The sequence below is a fragment of the Cinclus cinclus genome, chromosome 3 (assembly GCF_963662255.1).
Source record: "Cinclus cinclus chromosome 3, bCinCin1.1, whole genome shotgun sequence".
Classification (NCBI taxonomy): domain Eukaryota; kingdom Metazoa; phylum Chordata; class Aves; order Passeriformes; family Cinclidae; genus Cinclus; species Cinclus cinclus.
In genome coordinates this window covers 58,637,108-58,657,687 of record NC_085048.1, presented here as the reverse complement: position 1 = coordinate 58,657,687, position 20,580 = coordinate 58,637,108, and the positions used below count along the sequence as shown (strand labels likewise).

Here is a 20,580-nt window from a genome sequence, read left to right as displayed (position 1 = left end):
CTGGAGGCAGACCAGCAGTGGGACTGCAAAAATAGATGTGGGCTGGGTGAAGGAGATGCCTACAGTGCTCCTGCATTGGAAGACTGAGCTCTGGGAGGCTCGAGGGGTTTTACCTACATGAAGGGAACTTGCTCTGTGGCTGCACTCAGTCTTTCAGTGTTTGGGGAGACAGCAAATGTATTTTCATTTGACCTGCCTGCAGGGCTATGTGCTTGCAGCCATCCCTCTCCTGTGACAGGCAATAAAAGCCATGGAGCCAGCCTGTCAGGCACAGGGGCTGTGTTTTCACTGAGGAAAGAGATGGTTCTCTACATGAAGCACAGCACATAAGATAAAATGAAGTTTCTCTTTTGGGCAAGTTTCTTTTTTTTCCACTGGGAACAGCTGAGTAACTCCTCTCTCAGTTCTCCACCTCCCGTTCTTCACACAGCAAGGGGACATTAAAAGTTCTCTATACAGATCCATAGCTCCTGCTTCAGGAAACAACTTTGCTCATTCTCAAATGCCCCATAAATGTTTGTGTGCTCGGCAACTGTTAAACATTGTGGCATCTCAGAGAGCTGATGATGGGTGGAAGATTTGGCTTCACATTCCCTCCCAGTCTTCCTTTGCCAGACACTTCAAAGTTCATTTCAACTCTTCATTGGCCATTTCAAGAAACATTTCAGTTTCTTGTCATATGAAGAACTGGTCAAAATAGGCTCTCCTTTCAAGATACATCTGCACAGCATGAGGCTAAGCCAGTTCTGACCAAGGACAGCAAGAATGGTAGCAGGGAGTTAATGCACATCTCTTCTTGGGCTGAGCCATCCTGCAGGAAAGCACCTTTGTCACCCGGCTCACACCAGGAAGCTCCCACGTGGGGTTTGTCTGCTCGGGTAGAGGCAGAGCCTGAAGTCAGCTTAGTCAGGGCTCCCAGGAATTGCTGTGGGGAGCTGGGGGCTCCTTCACCTGCTGTTTGCCTTGGCGTCTGCATGAAGCCATTCCTCCACGGCCAGCCACACAGGCTGGCTCAAGTGGCAAGTGCTCAGAAGACCCCAGTGCCCAGGCACAAAAGCTAATCTCTTCACTAGCTGCTAATCCCCAGGCCCAGCTTTGGAGCACAGAGACATGTGCGGGTGTTTGCTTTTCTCTGGGCAGCCTGCACATGGGCTCAGCTGCAGCGGAATCCTGAGGAATGCTGAAAATTTCTGCAATAAAACCGCTAATGGCAATTGCAGGAGAATATGTCACTTCCCATGGAAGTAATGACAGAATGGGCTGTAAAATACAGAGCCAGATTCAAAATGACATTTTTCTGTTTATTTCTTCAATGTTTTTCTTTCCCTCCACGTGGCTGCGTGAAAGGAGGAATGGCGAAAGGGATGATGTGACTGGAGCACGAAGGCCTTGAGACCGCCTCAGAAGCGCAAAAGCTGCTCAAAACCCCTCTTTCCTCCCTGAGCCCTGGCTTCCCCAGACTGTATTTTTCCCTTTCCTTGGAATTGTTTGAGATGGCTCGGAGGGGACGGCGCCGGTCGGGGAGGCCGGGCAGGAACCAGCTGGGCTGGCCGGGAGCGCCCTCCCGTGGCGGCCGCGGGGAACAACAGGCAGGATCGCTCCAGCCGCTCCTGCAGGAGCCTGAGCCTGGGACTGCCCGGCACGGCCGGGAACCGGGACAGCATGAAAAGATTCAACAGTGCCAGTTGACAGAAAAAGAAAGAAAGGAAAAAGAAAACAAGGGAGAAAAAAGTTAAGAAAGAAAGTGGTAGATTTACATCGGCTAGAAGGAAAATATTCTTGGGCAAACAGCCCTTGCTTCGGAGCAAGAGCTCTTTTGAGCGGTGCTTTTATTCAAATCTCCCAATGAATGCAATCTGTCTTGTCTAAACTTTGACTGAATACATAATTTCATTTAGCTACTAATTGGCTCCCTTTGCCCTTATTCAGAGACCCGGGAATGCTGCCAAAGGTCTCTCCCGACGGGAGTCCACAGTGGCAGCAACCCAACTCCCAGGGTCTGCTTTAGCTGTTTAACTTTTGGCAAGTCCATCGGGACATACTGTCTGCTCCTGGCCCTCCTGGCAGGGGTACCTGCCACCACAGCCCATGGGTCTCAGTGGGAACGGTAGCAAGTGCTGGAGCTCAGAAAGGAAGGGAAGCTCCACCATCCTGCCCCTGACTGCCCTGGAAAGACCTTGTAGATGCAAAGTGCCAGATGTGGCAGAGAACTGCTTTTAAGCTCACTAGGTGACAGTCCTCATCCACAAGAACATAGAGCTGCCATTGAAAAGCACACTCCGAAAGCATGTATAGCACTTAAAAAGATGTTCTGAAATAAATGCATAGTATGAAATCATTCCTAACAACCTGGTCTTTTTAAGAACAAGAACAAAGGTTTAGGCTAACTGGAACATGTGGTAGTAAAGGGAACAGAAAATAATCTGTATTTTTTATATAGCATAATTATCTGAAAAGCCCAAGAGTGAAGTTGAACTTCATTAGAAGACCCTTCTCCTTTGCATTTGGAAGTTATATAACCCACACTTCTCCACTGCAGCAGGTCTGCATCAGAATGCTTTTCTGTGCTGCTGGAGCTCTGACCTCAGAAGTTCCTCTTTGATCTACCCTGGAACATGGCAGATGCTTTGCTAGGAATGGGCATCAGAGGACCAGAGGTATCCACATACTCACATTGGCCCTGCTGTGGCCAATTGCCCCAAAAGAACTGACACAGCTTTGCCACAGAGCACTGACCAACACTTCCAGGGCCAGCAACACTCATTATAGTTTTAATGACGCAGAACTGGTCACTGACTTCAACTTCATAGCATTGTCATGACTCAGAGCATGGTTTTACTTTTCCTGTGCACAGAAACACAGCAGGGACGGGAGGGAAAACCTACAGGGCACCAAGCCAGGTAGTCATTGATTTTGAAGATGCCTTTCCAAACTTGAATGGCAGCATTCATCATCTGAAGTGCTACCACTGCTGAAGAGGCTTCATCTTTCAAATGGCCTCCTTGTGTTTCTATTATTTTGCATTGTTCTTGAGTAAAGACCAGGAATCTTAGGGGCAAGAGAGCTTTTGTTTGGTCTAAAAGGTTGATGTGGCCCCAGGAACTGCTAGAATCTTATTTAAGGTAGCAACTGAATTTTCCTTTTGGGATTCAGAAAGATTAGAAATACCATCATTGCAGAAAAACTGAATAGAGTCATTCCGTATCTCTGTGTTTGCTTCTTGTGTCTTTTGGGTTCAGTTGTTGATAGCCTTGCACATTTAGGACTAACTGATTCCCACTGACTTTATTAGGGAAAGAACCTGTTATGTGACTGTACACACAGGACATCATCATCCAGGACACTGTTTTCTCCCTTGAATTTCAATATTTACACTGGCTCACAGCAAGTTCAGTTACATGGGGACATCATCATGATGAGATGAGAGTTTCCATATGTGGCAAATATCTGATTTTCTGCATAGCAGTTTGTGCATCTGGTGTGCACTGTTACATATTTATCATCCTAAATCATTGTCCCACTGCAGTTTATGTGAGCTTTGCCATGAACTTCAAGAGGCAATTGAACTACAAGAATTCAGTGAATAATTCTCGGCACACACATATCCTACAGATCAGTGCAGGCACATATTCTGTACTGTTACAGGAAGAGATAACACAGTGATTACACACAAGAAGGGCCCAGGGCCTGGAATGTAATTCATCACAGAACTAATTTGCTATGTACATGTTCTCCTATTGATTGTGTCTGCCATGGCACATGATGCTCTCCAAGACTGCTTTGATTTATCACCTAATATATGTTGTTTAGTGCTTCTGGAGCTCCTGAATTTATGCTTATGAATAAAGAAAAAAAAAATAATCACCATCTCTGGGTTGGAAACCCTTAAAAGCAAACACAGAACACTGGCAGTGCAGAAGATGGAGCCTCAACACTGACTGTATTTTATAAACTGTGACATTTGGGAAATCCAGTGTTCTGGCCTGGAGGTGGGATGGACTGCCCTTAATGATGAATCACTGCTCTGGTATTCCCTGCAGAAGCTGACTGTAAAACTGCCTGAGAAGTGGAGCTGGAATAGCAATGAATACACTTCTCTTCGGACATTACATTAACAGCTAAGTAAATGTCATGCTTTTCTTATTGTAACAGCACTTGAAATCGGCTATGTGAAGTTAAGATGCATTAGTGAGTGAAGAGATGATGACAGTTTCAAAGGTATGCTAACAAGCCTTTCTCTTCCTGTGTCACTGGTAAACACAGGGAGGCTGTGAGAACGCCTATGGAAAAAGAACTGGCCGATGTACACGATACACACTCCAAAAAAAGAATAAAAAATCCCCAACAACAACAAAAAAGATTCCTTTGAGTGTCTCCCAGATAGAGACGGCAGTTATTGTTCAAGCTCTGCAGGGATGGTTTTACTTACACTAGAAGCCATTCCGGCTTCCCCTGCTGTGGAAAGGAGTGATTTCAGGAAACAAACATGACAGGTCCCATCTCTGTCAATTTGTGGCTTGACTTCTTCAGAAAGCCTGTTCTCCAGGTCTGCTAGGGCTTCAGTTCTTACCCAAGCTTCAGAAAGCCAAGGCATTTGCACCTCACATCAGCCATGGAGAACCAAGCACAATTTTGGGCAGGGCTTTCATCAGACAAACTTCAGAACAGCACTTAAGAGTTGCTGATTACACCCAGTGCTGGGGAGTGGGAGGGGGTGTGTGACATCAGACAGGGTGTCCCAGCTGGAAAGCATGCAGCTCTCTGCCTTAGCTTACCTGGACTCACTTTTACATTCTGACATTTATTTTGCAGCTCTTTTGTAGACCAGCAATAAAACCAAAACCAAAATAAACCAGACAGCAGAACCTGGGCCTCGTGAAGGCTTTTCATAAGAAATCCACTTGACAAAATCTGCTATATGAAAGGCTTTGGAGAAAGAATTCCTGAAACTGTCCAAATCTGTATTGTGCATGACACTTCAGTGTCACAGCAAAAGCAAGTCTTCTAGGGTAGGAATCTGATCTAGGTATCACATGTAATTTTGGCCATTTCTCAAAACAAAACTTCTTGTAAACAAACAAGCAAACACTCTCCTGGTTTTTGATGGTTTCCGGAATTCCACTGAAGGCAATACGTTTCAGCAGTTTTGAATATGTAGTTACTAATTTTCCAGTTTAAAATGGATTTAACAGGAAGCTTTGTGCCTAAGTAAGAGTAAGGACTTTTTTTTGTTGTTGTTGCTCAGTATGAACTTACACAGTTGAGATTTTAAAGGAAACATCATTATTTGGCTGACTTTTACAAGATACAACTGAAATTGCTATTTTTCTGACACCGCTGATGGTTAGAGAACTGCATTGCCAGATCCCCATGGAGACAGAGCAAAAACTCTCTAGTTTGAAGGCAAAGTGAATATTGTTGTCAAAAGAGAGTGGCAGCCATGAAAGGAGTCTGGGATTAGATAACAGAGAACTCCAGGTCATTTGATCACCAGCTTTGAGGTCCTTATGATCCTCCGCAGAGCACAGGTCAGCAACAAAGTTCCCACATCAAGCACATCCTTTCTGCCTGCACCAGGACATCACCACCCTTCGAAGGGTCAAGAAGCTTGACTTAAATATTCCCACTGACAGTGAATCCACCACATGCCTTGGGAACTCAGGACAATAATTAATTATTGCTTTGAAAATGCAGTATATTGCCAATGCAGACAGCTTCAGCCCAGTTCCCATTCAGTGCCTGCTATCACTGTGATGGCTGTGATGTCCCCAGGAGTAACGATGAGCTAGGAAAATCTTCCCTTCTCCTGCCAAAGCTTATCTGCCATGAAATGGCCTTGTGGGGCCATGGGAGGACAGTGCCTTCTGCCTCCCAGCAACTCTGGCAGCAGGTCCCTGAAGGCAGGTCAGGCAGGGCACAGCTCCCACAGCCCTCTGCAACCACTGCTTACTGCTTCTACATCCAGGAACATTTCATTGAACAGTTTGACCCGTTTCCCTCTGAGCTGGAAGTGGCAATTTTTTTCAGACTGGTTTTTCATTGAAGTTGATCAAACATTTTTCTGTTTATTTCTAGTGGTAATAAGTAAAAGGTAAAAAATATTTTAAAGCTCTGTGCTAGCAATAGGGTCCCTTGGTGAAAAGTAGAACTTCCAGCTCTGAGATGGAGTTTAAGAAAACTGTGATAAGATCTGGCCCCTCACAGCGATTCCTGGAGGGCTGTTCAGGTTACCTTATAGAGTAATGCAAAGCAATTGTTTCTTGCAAGATGTAGAGGGGATGGGCGCAGAACTCTTAGAGCAGCTGAGGTGAAGTGAAGCTGCTGACAGAGGAGCTCTCTTCACATAGAAGGCAAACACAGCCGAGAAAAAAAAAATGTGATAACTTCTTAAAATGTTGGCTTCCTTACACGATCATTAGGGGTTTTTTTGTTGATTGCAGTGAAGCAACTTCTTGTGAAATATCCATGAAGTTGCTCAGCTCTCTGGTGACTTGCTTTATCTACTTACACATTAGAATAAATGATACTCTGCCTGCAAACTTCTTTGAGACTCCCATAGTTAATATTTGACAAGATTTCACAGAATCATGGAATGGCCTGGGTTGGAAGGGATCTTGAAGATCATCTACTTCCAATCTCCTGTCATGGGCAAGGATATTTTTCACTGGACCAGGTTGCTCAGATCTCCATCCAACCTGACTTTGAACACTTCCAGGGATCGAACATCCACAGCCTCCCTGGGCAACCTGTTCCTGTGCCTCACCTCCCTCAGAGTAACGAACATTCTCCTAATATCCAAGCTAAACCCAGATTCCTAGATGAAAGTTGAAACAGAGAATTTAGAAAAGTAAGGTACATAATTGCCTATGAAACATGATCATAGTTTCTAAAAAACTTGGGCTTTTTTTAGTGACAGCTAACAAATATAACTATTTGATGACTACTGGTGCGGATTTCTGTCTATGTATAGGCTGAATCAACAGTGGCATATATACACACACATACTTCAAACCCAAGGGAATGCAACTGTAAGCAATCTAAAGCAAGCTGATGTTTGTAAAAGCCTGTGCTACCACAGCAGTGCAGACTGGCAGCAGGAACAGAACTGAAGCCACAGGTAAGATTTGGTGCGCTCAGCTGTAGCAGAGACGTCACTGAAACCCCAGATGTGACCTGGACAGTCAGCTGCTCTTGCATGTCTAGTACCCAATCAATGCTGGACAAAAGACCTGTCTCTAAACCTACAATTTATTTCAGGTCTGGGCCCTGAACAGATGTTCTTACTCTTTGAATGGATTACTGTCTGCTAAGGAAATTACTTAAGACCATCTTATTTGAATGTCAAGTCCATATTCACACACTACATTTAGTCAGCAAAACCAACAATCTTGCCTACTAAAATGCACAGTCCACATTAAGTATCTGTTCTAACTGAGCAAATACTGAATTGCTCAAGTCATCAAAATCAGCTAATACTCTTTGTAAAGCCAGCACTGCAGCCATTCAGATGTTTAAAGTTGCCAGAAAATAATGACTTTTGAAACTTTCTTTTGAAGCAGACTGGAGAGACCAGTGGACTGCAGGTCTCTCCATATTCATGTCCCTTCACAAAGAAGAGTTTGTCCAGATGCCAAGGGAGAGGCATCTCAAAGGGGGATTCATCCAAAGAACAAAAAGCTTCAACCTTTGCCCTTACTGGAGTGCCAAGAGGTTTGCCTGTTTTGTTGTGTTTTGGTTTTTTGATCACTCCTTCAACAGATGGGCAACAGTCTCCTGTCTCATCAGAAAAGTTCACCCAACAGGACTGTCAAACTTCAACAGCCTTCAGTACAGACAAAAAGCCATTTCTCCAAAATAAGGCCCTGTTCTTGGGGCAATTCATTCTTGTCATTCATATTCAAATGCTGCCACGGTCAAGCTCAAGCATGTACAGTTTTGGTGGGTCCAGCATACTGAGCATAAACCCCATTGATAGCCAGGGGTCTGCTAGCACAGCAGGCTTGTGCTGCCCTCATACCTAAAAATCCCACAGCTTTTTCTTCTGTTTTTCTGAAAACATTTTTGATATTCAGAGAAATTTGGATGGAAGAATATATTCATTTCACGGCATTGTATTTTTCTGGTGCCCCAAATACTGCCACTGCACAAGTAGTTTTAAAGATGCCATTAATATAATTTTTCTAAGGATTTAGTTAGGAAAGCAATAGGAAACCGATATCCTGAAACAGTGAGTTTAGGTACTAAGATCAGTTAATTCACAGAGGTCCCTGAGGACATGGGTCCTCTATCAGTGTAAGCCAACCTGAAACTAAACTGCTGACATAAAAAGGTGTTCCTTCCCACCCTCTCCCCGGTTTCAGAGCTGGCACTCAAGCTAAACTCTTACACAAGGATGTTTTCAGTCACACCAGGAAGCCTCTTAGGTGTGCAGTTCTTTGAGGGAGGTCCTGTGAAGGTGTGAGCAGGGCAGAAGGTGAGCAGGAGCTCAGCCTTAGATTAGCTGAAATTGATCAGGGAACTCCTCTGAGAAGCTGCTGTCTGCTCCTATTTGTGTTTAAATGCACTGGTATGGATGTGCCTGCAGTGAGCACTCCACCATCCATACATCAGATGCAGGATAATAGTGATGCCCAACTAAAATATTTCAAAGGTCAGAGGTGTTCTTTTGATATGAATTCAGGTATTTGCTATGAGCTAACCATAGTGGGACAAACCCCCTGCTACAATGCAGCATGGCTCAGATAGCCTTGTCAGGACCACATTTATTTTTGAAATGCCATGAGCAGTTTTTGCTCACACAAACTTAATTGCTACATGTAGAACATTTTTATCAATTAAAATTTTGTCTTTGGAGAAGAAAATAAGGAGGAAGTAAAAAGAATCTGATTGGCTTTTAAACTCTGCTGTACAACACAGCTGTGTGTTTAGCACAATATATCACACACAGCAAATCAAAGCCAGCCAACTTTTCTGCAGCTTTTTCCTCCAATACCTTTGCTGGATTGCTAATTAATAGAGACCAGATGCCAAATACTTGAGCATGACCTTAAATCTAGGATGCAAAGAGCCTGATGTCATTATTGTCCCAGGGGCTCCCATGCGAATTGAATTTAAGCATCTCTTTTGAGCTATTAACATTTTGTATCTGCCTTCTAATCTGTTGTAAATAATAATACAAAGAAGAACAAGGTTCAACCATACAAATACCTTCCTTCCTAAAAATTTTGCCAAATCATGTAAGCACAGCAATGAGCAGAACTCCAAACAAAAACTTGAAGATACAACATAAAAACAGAGAAAATCATGAGAAAAAATTTTGAATTTAGATCTTTATTATACAGGCCCAAAGCTGTGGTCACCATGCAGTTACACTGTAATGGGAATGATTTTGTTGAAAGGCTCTCACTAAACAAACATAAAGAGACCACAGACTACAGCATTCCAAATAACTGACACTTTAATTTTTGAAAGAGCAAAAATAAATAAAGGAATGGCAAGTATGTCCTTTTCACATATGGTGGGGCATATACATATTCCTTCTTTTCTATAGCTATTTAAGAGACAAAATTAGCAAATACTGCCAAAGAACATATTCCTTTTGTGTCATGTCTCAGCTAACTTTTAGCTGTTTCTCTCTCCTTGGATATTAGATCAAACACACATTTAGATAGGTGCATATGCCAGAAAAAGAAATGCAGTGTGGGGGGGGTTTATATTTAATTTCTACTTCCTGTCTTTTCCTTCTCCTTTTAGGACACTAACAGGAAGTAATTGGAGACATCCAGTCAAATAAAAGCCCTAGAAGTTTTCCCTTCTAGTTTTTCATCATAATCTCATAATTTAATCACAAATTTTAAAAGGTTGAGGTGTCTTACAAGGAATTCATCACCTCTGGAATACAGATAGCCACGGTGAGGAGCTGCACATAGACTGCACACATAGTGTTACCTAAAAGTGGTTATCTTTAAAAAAACAAAACTCTTTAAAAAAATCTGTAGATCAAAACAAAGTATGTCTTATTCCCTACAGGATTTTCTTGCAACTTGTTCTCCAATTATTTGCACTAGGAGATGCTACAAATGGTATTAGTTACAATATACAGTCCACTGTCATCTTCTGGTCCAGCAGAAGAACCTGTCTCTTCGATGGATGCAAAACTGTTCATCTGAGCAGATCATCCTCAACAGCACAAATATGGTCTAGAAACTCATAGAGTTTATTGTTTTAATTTATAAAATTAAACCTGCCCCAGACAGGTAATACTGGTGTGTAATATTGCCATCCCTGGGTTCTGTCAAAAACGGGGTACTGAGGTGCTCAGAGCCGTCTCAGAGCGCAGCGCTGGGATCCTTCTGGCACTCCAGACCCAAGGTCGATGTGATGTGAGGTGATGCGTGCTAGAACATGGGCGCACTTCTCACTTAGCTCTGCAGAGCCCGGGACATGGTAAGCTGCCAGAACTTCCTTCATCTTGCCTGTTGACAAAAGGAACAATAACTAGTCATCACTGGTTGCTGGAGTTTAATTCCAATTTTTAAAAAGCCCTATAAATGACACTTTGTTTTTTTTTTTTGTTTTGTTTTGTTTTTTGTTTGTTTTTTTTTTTAGCCATGCAATAGCAAATGCTTCATTAAGAAAAGATTTGGGATAAATTTTACAGTCTCTCTGTTAGCTACACAATGCTTATGAAGGAGAAAGGCCTTTTACCATATGGTTCCCAAAACTTTATCCAGGATTAAATACACCATTATTTAAAAAATAAATGCCCAGTACCTTACCACTTCAAAAAATCAATATAATATTATCCCTGTAAAAATTAATCTTGTATAGAAGATTTTCTGGATTAAAGTCCTGTATTGTCTCTCTCACACACTGTACACAAGATACAGAGTAAACAGTCCAGAGGATTAACAAGCAATGAGCAAGAATCCAAAAGATTAATAAGTGGCTTCTATGAGTTTGTTGTAGAACTATCTCTAACACAAATTGGTCATGTTCATTATGTATTGATAACAACTATAAAACCTTCAGAAATGACTCATTGAATGGGCTTCACAGAACCAAGGGTCAAAACAGACCTCTACATTATCTATTCTGATTTTCTGCCAATTACAATTTTTCCAGATACTCCTCAGTGAAGTCCAAAGATCATCAAACTTTTAGTATCGCAGACTAAGAAAGGAAAGACTAAGACTATGCCTCCAATATATATTCACTGCAGAATATGTAGAAGGAGAGGAAGAGGTACCTCTGGAGGGTGATTACCCCACTCCCAAGGTAACCTGATCAAGGTTTCCATCTTTTTCCATGGACTGTAAGTAGGTTGAAGACCAAAATTTCTTATGAGTATTAATGCATTATATCCTACCACAGACATTTGACTATGTTCACATTATTTATTTCAAAAAGAGCATTCACAAAGCCACCAGACCCTAGTAATTTTCAATCAGTACTGCTGATTAATCAGTACTGCTTCTCCTGCAGGACTGATGCAGCAAACATCATGGACATGCAGCAACATGGGCAAAATGATAAGAAATAGAATTGCCTCAATCTAAGGTAAATACAAAAGCCATGCAATAAATTCCAGAACCAATGCTAAGTTTTTGGTTACATATCCTGCAATTTTTTGGAGCTACAAAAATACTTATTTTATGTATAATTATTATTCTTATAATCATCACATAAATAGAAATCACTAAAGGAACAGAGATAGTAGGAGAGGTAAGAGATCTCTTTGCTCACCCCTGACTGATGCGATACCTGCTGATGTTTGTCTAACCTAGTTTTAAACATCGGCATACTTTATCTTTACTTCGTTATTTTCCCCAGCCTTGGTTCCAAAATGCTTGTTTTGTTCTATGAATTTATTAAATGCACATTCTAACCTTTCATCCAAGCCATCAGTGAGAATACTGAATATCACTGGAACAAGGAAAAAACCACTTGAAGAGCTCTACTAAATGGTGTATCATTGAGAACTACTCTTTGTATATGGTTTCCAAATAATTTATGCACTCACATAATGATAATTTATTCTAGCTCAGTTTCCCTAGCAGACTAGAATATAACAACTGAAATATTTTGCCATACAGCCTTGTTCAAATAAAGCTGCTAATACTAGCATATACTTTTAAGAAGAATTATACAGACTTTGAAAATAGAACTATTATCCACAGAAGATTCCAAGTGATAACAGTCTTGCTACCAATTGATTTCACATCTATATAGCTACTTTTATGAAGTATGTGCTTTACTGGAATATTAGAAATTTAGACTAATGGAATTGTTTCACAGCCTTTTAAACTTGTGTTTTGTTCAATGAAACGTTCCACTGAGAAAACAGCAAACACATACCACTACAGTTTAGAAACAAATCAGTTGCACAACTTCACAAAACTCTAGACCACAAAATTACTGTTTACTGTTTATCTTGCAAAAGATATCTTGAACAGAAACATACTGAACAAGAATGCTAAGACCAACAGGACCAGTCATATTGAGCTTTGCTAAAAAAGGTTACCATTTACATTAAACTTTATGGAGACACAAGCCAATTCCCCAAACACAGGAGGCACAGATCACTCTTCTTAACCTCATTTGGATTATTAGCAGATCTTTTCTACTTTTCACTCTGTGATATATTTTTTCTGTACCATCTGCGCTACTCAGAAAAGTGAAATAACTTGCTCCCCAAGATGGAAACAGAGTCCCCAGTTCCTTCTGGACTGGAGGAACTGGAGGCCAGCAGAAACTGAAATAAAACACAAAGCCCACCTCCAATTATACAAAATTTGATTTGATATATAGGGATATATCCCACTGGATTTCCAGTGAAAGAAAAGTGAGACTGACTTCCTCTGAAAAATACATGGTGACAGAGAGATAGCAACATAAAGAGCATGCACAAGTACTCCCAGCTTTCTCCAGTGGAAAAGAAGGAAATAGGATAAAGGACAGGTGAGCCAGCCTGATTGCTTATGATGTACAGATTGCTGTCTGGCTGCCAAAGCAGAGAGGAAATCCCACAAAAACCCTACTTTTTACAGGAAGTCAAAAGTCCTGAAGCTGAGACAAAGCAGATGTCTAGCCCTTGCTGAGAACACCTCTAGGGATTATAAAGATTTAGGAGATTTTATCAAGAATTTTAGACATACAGATAGCAAAATTACTTTTGTATTTTTGTCAAAAGGGCTAGGATTTCTGAGAGTCAAGATTTTACTAACAGTGACAGGGGAAGAGAGACAAACTGTTCAGTCAGAAGCATAAGTGGAAGTCCAGGCAGCAGCTAGCTCAGGACCAGAAGAGCTGATAGCTTGTTGACATGGAAAGACGTGTCATGGTGACTCCTGCCTTAAAAAATCATCACTGATCTTTTTACAATCCATGGCAAGCAAACCTGTGATAAATGCCAGTATCCAACCAGAGTTATCTGGAGCCAGTCAGTGATGGCAGGAGAATTTGTGCCATGCTTGCCCAAGTGCCTAACACAAGTGGCAGGAGCAGCCATGAGAGGTGTGTGGCTGTCACAGAGCTCACTCTGTGCTACAGAGACAGAGCACTCAGCTTTGCAGTGTAAATTTACTGCAAGAGTGAAGTGAGATGAATCCCACGCCTTCCTTTCAGAAGGAGAAACAGGAGTCTGTATTTAAATAGTGCAATGTTCGTGTGTGTGTTGGCTGATGGGGGGGGAGGGTGGGGGAATTAAGTGTAAAAGTGTTATTGAGACTGCAGTTTTCAAATAGAGAGCAACAGAAAGTGCAAAACTTCCTCATTTTAGCAAGCAGCATAAAACCTACATAATTAAACTGACTTTAAATTCCAGTGACAGTTTGTGGGTAAAGACTAGATTGCTGATAATAACATACCTCAATCTGTTTGTTCCATTAAGCTTTACACTATGGGAATGCTGATCATTGCAATACTTGAATTAAATTATGAAACACTTGTCCCTGATGTTAGAGAAGCCTCTATCAAGATAATAATAATGTTTGGAACATCATATGATGTTTTATATATATTGTGCTGTCATAAACGAAGAGACAGTAGGAAATTTGAAAATCATGAGGGTGTTTTCTGTGACCTAAGGGGTCTTGGGGGAAAAAAAATGCAGTAATGTTGGAATGTAATGTTCCCATATTGGAACTGCTATATTATTTCTGCATCTGGATACAAAAAGATTCTTATATACTTCATTTTTAAAACAAATTAAAAGGCAAATATTAACTATTAGAATATTTCTAAGAGTCTTGATATCATAAAGTTATTTGGGATATAAGACTAAAGAGAAGTTACAATGTGCTAAATTTATACTTAGTTTACAATGGATAACAAAGTCTCCAAACCTTTAGAAAATTTATTTAGAAGCGTATTTTAAAATTAACAAGAATCTGCTAGTTTAACAACCACATGAAACTTTTAAAAAGTAGTGCATACTTTAAACACAAGCAGTGCATAATTTAAAAAAAAAATAAAACCATTAGAAAAAATCCTATGTAACATGATTTAAAAATCTGAAGAACTTTCAAAGCTTTTCTGCAATGAATATGTTGGTGTATGTGATATCAGTTAGAAATAAACAGTCCAGGGGCACACTGCATTCTCTAGGTAAAACCTGATTAGGATAACAAATGATAATCTAGTTGCTAGTCTTCCAAAACACAGGCTGGTATCAAGTAACTTTTTATGGGAGTGGGTGAATTCTGAAGTTTATAGGAGTGGCTGAAGAAAGAATTTCACAGCCTTGAAGCCCGTTGTGAGACTGAGAATGCTTGTATTGCACTGCACAAGATAACAACTGTAGCCCCCGCTGACCTTTTTGCTTCCTTCCCTTCCTTTCAGGTAATCTATACCTGGTGTTTTTCAATCCATATGTATCTGCTGTCAGCAAGAATTCTGTAATCTGAACTGTATCATTCTTACAGCTGCACAAACTTTGGACAATTCAGCCCCTGGCTTTATCAAATCCAGTGTTATCAGCTCCAGAGTACCTCATTGAGCTCCACGATGTGATGTTTTTCTGTAAAGCTTCTCCTTCTCAAGAGAGTTGTTCATGCATGAATAGGAGTTTTCATATTTTAGTTCATTTTTCTATGCTCATAGATGAAACGAAAAGGTGGGAAATGTGCTGATAGGCTCAGAAGAATCTGAGAAAAGCAGGAGATAAAAGGTTTCTAGAGCTTTTATTTTAAGATTACAGTATTTTGAAGCCAGTCTCATAATTTTGGAAGGCACAATTTTTGAATATTTGGCATTTGCATGACAAGAAACATCCAAATATACAGTCTTCCAGCTTTGGTGGCTGATGCAGTTGTCCTGCTCTGCCTTGCCATGATGGAAAGAAAGATTTAAGCTTGTTTGGGGGTATGCCTACACACTTCCACGACTGAAACTTGATCATGAGCCAACTCTTGACATACTTACTAGAACACTTCATCTACATTCAAGCCAAACAGTGCTCATTGGTGTGGCTACGGAATGGCAGACAGTGTGAGCTGGGAACTGCAAACAACACTTCAAGGCGTTAATGAAGAACAGCCTCAATCTCTCTGCAGCTGAGCTGGACTGCAGGAATGCCTCTGGTTTGCTTCAAGGCAAAGGCACATCCATAAACACAGCAGGGGCAGTTCAAGAGAACCCTTTTGGTATGTGCTGAAGCTGTGAAGCTGTGAGGACAAGCTCAGGGTGGGCTGGTGCCGAGAGCTGGCAGGCATGGTGAGAGCATCCCCACAACAGCTACAGGTTCCATGGGAGAGCTGGGAGCCGACAGTGCAACTGCTGCCATGCTGCATCACTCCTGCAGGAGAAGCCTTAAAATAACCTGGACCTCTTCAGCTTGCAGGACCTGGGCCAGCCTGCAGGTGCCTGTGACTTTTTCAGGGAGCTGTTTGCTGCCAGGGTCCCAGAGAACAGAATTTATCCTGAAGTGATATTTGCCCTGGTGTGAGCCACTGGGAGGAGAGCACTCGGCACCAGCACTTCTCTTCACCCAAGAGATAGGTTGGATGTCGCTGCCTCCCAGTGGTGGGGCTGGTGTGTTCCTAAAAATGGGCACACTGGGACAAAGCAAAGAAAAAACCATTCCACAATCACTGAATATCAGCTGGAATTGACTAACAAATTGTATGCCAGCAGGACACAGCAGCTTCCTGTACTGTCTCAAAGCAGCAGTAACTCCTGTCTGGGCCTCCAGCAGCATGGAGGAAGTGAGCTGAAGCCCAAATCGGTACCCCTACCCTGAAATGCATTGGAAGCTCTTACACCTCTCTGGGTGTTTGTCAGGCCTGTAACACACTGATGGCCTGTGGCAATCCTGAGACAACCCAAACTCCCAGGATTCTTCTTCTCTCACAACTGAAGCCTCTTAATTTTTTACTGAATACTTATGAGCATCTGGTTCCTGACAGCGAAATCCGGAGCATACAAAACAGCCCATAGCTCTTTACTAAGTGGAATAGGAGGGGTACAAAACAGGGGTACTACTTTGAAAGGTCTCAGCATGCAGACCTCTCCCATTCCTTTCCATTAACTGCAATAACTGGCCAAGCTCAATCCTACTTTTTTAAAACATTTTTTTGCTTGCTCTTCCAGAATTTCATTGCTCTAATGACTAGAATATTTTTTCCCAATTTGAAGCCTGCATTTTCACGTTCAATATATAACCCTGAGGTTTGTGTTTACAATATGGGTATTTTCTCTTTTTTTTGGGTGTACACTTCTTAGAGGTAGTTAGAGAGACTGGGTTCATAATCTCTTTCCCAAACTTCTTTTTTTTAGGTTAAGTCAACATCTGTTAGCATCCTCTTGCCTCTTGGCTTTCCTGTTCTTTCCCTAGCTTGCCTCTCAGTGTCTTCTATTGTTTGATTTAATCTTACTGGAACGTGAGTGATGAGACTTCATCCTACGAAGTTCTGTTTAGGAGACTGGTTAACAGAATCCCTTGGAAGGCAGTCGTGAAAGGCAAAGGAATCCAGGAAAGCTGGACATTCTTCAGAAAAAAAAACACCTTAAAGGTGCAGGAGCAGGCCATCCCCATGTGTCAAAAGATAAGCTGTTGGGAAAGACCAGCTTGGCTGAACACAGAGCTTCAACTGGCATTCAGGAGAAAATGAAACATTTATAATCCTTAGAAGAAGGGGCAGATCACTACAGGGATCTTGTGAGGTTATGCAGACAGAAAATTAGAAGGGCCCAAACACAACTAAACTTAATCTGGCTACAGCTATAAAAGACAATAAAAATACTTCTTAAGGAGAAGCTCCATCTTTTACTGGATGTGGGGTAAAATATAGCCACAAAGTATGAGGCTGAAGTACCTAATGTCTTTGCCTCAGTCTTTAATAGAAAGACCAGTGGTTCTCAGGGTACCCAGACTGGTGAGCTGCAAGACAGGGATAGGGAGCAGAATGAAGCCTCTACGATCCAAGGGGAAATTGTTAGTGATCTACTACACCCCTTAGACAGACCCAAGTCTATGAGCTGGATGAGATCCATACAAGGATACTGAAAGTGCTAGCAGAAGTGCTCATCAAGCCACTTTCCGTAATTTTTCACCAGTCCTGGTTTACCAGTGAGGTCCCAGATGGCTGGAAGTTGGCAAATGTGATGTCCATCTGCAAGAAGGATTGAAAGGAGAATCCAGGGGCCTAGAGGCTTGTCAGCCTGACCTTGGTGCCAGGGCAGGTCATGGACCAAGTCATCTTGAGTGCCTGTACATGCCATATGGCATGTACAGAACAACTAGGGGATTAGACCCAGACACTGGGGCTTTGTAAAAGGCAGGTCTTGCTTGACTGATTCACTTTCCTTCCATGGCAAGATGGCCTGCTTAGTGGATGAGGAAATGGACTTTGATGCTATTTCTCACAGCATTCTCCTGGAGAAACTGTCTGCTTCTGGCTTGGACAGGAGTTTCTGCACCATTCACTGGGTTAAAAACTGGCTGGATGGCTGGGCCTAGAGTGGTGGTGAATGGAGTTCATCCAGCTGGTGGCTGGTCACAAGTCTTGGGATTCCTCAGGATTCAGTGTTGGAGCCAGTCCAGTTAAACATCTTTATTGATGTTCTGGAGGAGAGCATCAAGCACATCCTCAGTCAGTTTGTACATGACACCACGCTTGGTGGGAGTGTTGATCTGCTGGAGGGCAGGAAAGACTCTGCAGAGGGATCTGGACAGGCTGGACCAGTAGGCTGAGGCCAGTGGTATGAGGTTCAACAAAGCCAAGTGAGTTTTGCACTTGGGTCACAACAACCCCAGGCAGTGCTTCAGGTTTGGGGAAGAGTAGCTGGAAAGTGTCCTGGCAGAAAAGGACCTGTGGGTGCTGGTCAACAGCAGCTGACCATGAGCCAGCTGTGCCCAGGTGGCCAAGAAGGCCAATGGCATCCTGGCCTGGATCAGCAATGGTGTGGCCAGCAGGAGCAGGGCAGGGATTGTCCCCTGTGCTCAGCACTGGTGAGGTCACACCTGGAGTGCTGTGCTCAGTTTTGGATCCCTCAATATAAAGAAACACACTGAGGGGCTGGAGCGTGTCCAGAGAAGGGCAACAGAGCTGGTGAAGGGTCTGGAGAGAGAGTCCTGTGAGGAGTGGCTGAGGGAGCTGGGGGTGCTCAGCCTGGAGAAAAGGAGGCGCAGAGGGGACCTCATCACTCTCTTCAACTTCTTGAAAGGAGGTTGTAGCCAGGTAGGGTGAGCCCCTGCATCCAAGTAACAAGTGACAGGACAAAAGGAAATGGCCTCAAGTTGTACCTGGGAAGGTTTAGATTAGATCTTAGGAAAATTTTCTTTATGAAAAGGGTTGTCAAGCACTGAAACAAGCTTCCCAGTGAAGTGGTTGAGTCCTCATTCCTGAAGGCATTTAAAAGACTCGTAGAACTGGTCCTTGGGGATGTGATTTAGTGGTGGACTTGGCAGTGCTGGGTTAATGGTTGGACTTGATGAACTTGAAGGCCTTTTTCCAACCTAAGTGATTCTATGACTAAGACACTGATAACTTCACTTTCTCTGCTGGAATTACCTTGCTTGATATGTCTTAAGATTTTACCTTTTTTATTTTTTTTTTTAACACAACTGCACCAATGGCTCAGACATACCTCACAACTAATAAACAAACTTTTTTATTCTCCCTTGTTTTGCTGTCTCCAAAAAGTAATTGTAGAAACTTTATTTACTTGTTTGAATGGTTGACTTCATATTTGTACTACTAAATTTTATCCTGATCTTTAAGAATCTCCTTTGGATCAAAGGTACCCACCCACCTGCACCCATCTAGTTGCCTTGCTAGGGTTTTGTCAGTCTGCAGAATGAATGTGTTTCCTCTGTGCACTCTGCTGTCTAACAATTGTATCTTCTGCCTGGTTTCAGCCCTGTACTGGAGACCATTAGCCTGCTTCCCCACATGCCCTTCACAGTGCACACTTTGCAGTGGAAATACCATTTCCAATTGCTGCCGCGCAGGGATTGTGTCTCTGGTGAATTAGAAATGCATGAATAGCCAGGAAAGGTGAACCTTACAACATGGAGCTTCTCTTACAGACGCTAAAAATAGACTGAAAGTATCAGTCTACATTTAAATGCAATTATTTATATCTAGCTTTAATTAATGACTTAAATAATCTTATTTTAGGTCCAAATTAGGATTTGTCATTACTTGTGGTTTCTCTGTGATCTCAGCTGCTATTGATCAGAAAGTCAGTAATTCCAGTCTGATTCTGTCTTGTTGGGCCTGGAACTAAAAATATTTTGGCAATTTAATTAAAATTAATGGATTATGTAAACAGAATGCTTCTGACTTCCATACTCATTCTACAAATGACTCTATTGATGGTAGATCAGTCCAGCAATAAATAAGCAGAAGATAATCTTCCTGTAGATCATTTTGTTTCAGATCATTAGCTCCATTTTCTAGTCAGCTGCCTCTCTGCAATTTCTAAAAACATTGATTCAATCTACACTGGTGTTACTGCTCATTCATTTCAGTTGCTGCAATCAAATGCCACAAGATATAAAAAATACCTCATATAATCATTATGGGACAGAGCTCTAGAGCACTGCCAAGGCTCTTCACCTGTTGACTACAGGTTGCTATGATGCCAGCTATGGTCTCCCAATGACTAACGATTAAATCCATCCTGGCAGGTTAACTGGATGAACTGTTAAATAGATTTTTTTTTTTTTAATTTTCTCTCATATTACCTTTTAGACTTTTTGGCGTGCTTAAATCTGTCTCTTAAAAAAACAATTGTAATGTGCATCTTAACAAAAAAACAATGGGAATTGCTCTATATAAATAATTATCACAATCAGCAGAAACTTATTATTTTACCAGCTCCTGATCCTATCTTTCTGAACTCTCCATATCAAGAAACGTCTCCATCACCATTATTCTCCATTAACTCTGACAAAGATGATATGTTTTTAAACACTGGTAGTTGTATTCTCTTGATATCTTTTAAAATTATCTCTTTTGCACAGGTTGACTTCTAAAATCTTGTGAAGTTCCACAGTTATCAGGCATTCAATATTTGGTCCTTCAAAATGTTTAGTTTTTTCAAGTGTATGATTGTCAATAGACACTATTTTTT

The 20,580-nt window shown here is 41.8% G+C and overlaps 1 protein-coding gene across 1 annotated transcript in view; it reads right to left on the bottom strand.

Annotated features, from left to right (window-relative positions):
* Window positions 1-9,359: 9,359 nt before the first annotated feature.
* SCAF8 (SR-related CTD associated factor 8) overlaps window positions 9,360-20,580 on the bottom strand; it is an 88,489-nt gene continuing 77,268 nt past the window's right edge. Inside the window, exon 21 of the mRNA XM_062490046.1 lies at window positions 9,360-10,475. The gene's annotated coding sequence lies outside the window, so the exon portion shown is untranslated. The remainder of the gene's footprint in view (window positions 10,476-20,580) is intronic.